Source organism: Theobroma umbraticum, unplaced genomic scaffold (genome assembly GCF_002168275.2).
Source record: "Theobroma umbraticum cultivar Fairchild unplaced genomic scaffold, ASM216827v3 scaffold_55.0, whole genome shotgun sequence".
Taxonomy (NCBI): Eukaryota; Viridiplantae; Streptophyta; class Magnoliopsida; order Malvales; family Malvaceae; genus Theobroma; species Theobroma umbraticum.
In genome coordinates this window covers 194,046-194,496 of record NW_018397270.1, presented here as the reverse complement: position 1 = coordinate 194,496, position 451 = coordinate 194,046, and positions in this window count along the sequence as shown.

Below are 451 nucleotides of genomic sequence, written 5' to 3'. Positions count from 1 at the left end.
GGAGTTGATTATCTGGAAACCTATGCACTTGTTGCCAAACATGACACTATTAAGATGCTGGTTGCATTAGCTGCCAGAGAAGGGTGGAAGATATACCATTTAGATGTAAAGTCTACTTTTCTAAATGGTTGTTTCTCTGAAGACATCTTTATGGAACAACCTGAAGAGTATGAAGAACCAAGGGTAGAAGATAAGGTTTGTAAGCTAGTAAAGGCATTGTATGGCTTAAAACAAGCACCTAGGGCCTGGTATGATAAGGTTTATACCTACTTTATTGGTCAGGGCTTACAGAAAAGCATAAATGAATCTACATTGTATGTAAAGATATCTAACAGTACTGCAATGTTAATTGTTGCAGTATATGTTGATGATTTGTTAATTACTAGACCTGATGATGATTCATTGCTTGAGTTTAAAAACCAAATGATGAAGGAGTTTGAAATGACAGACT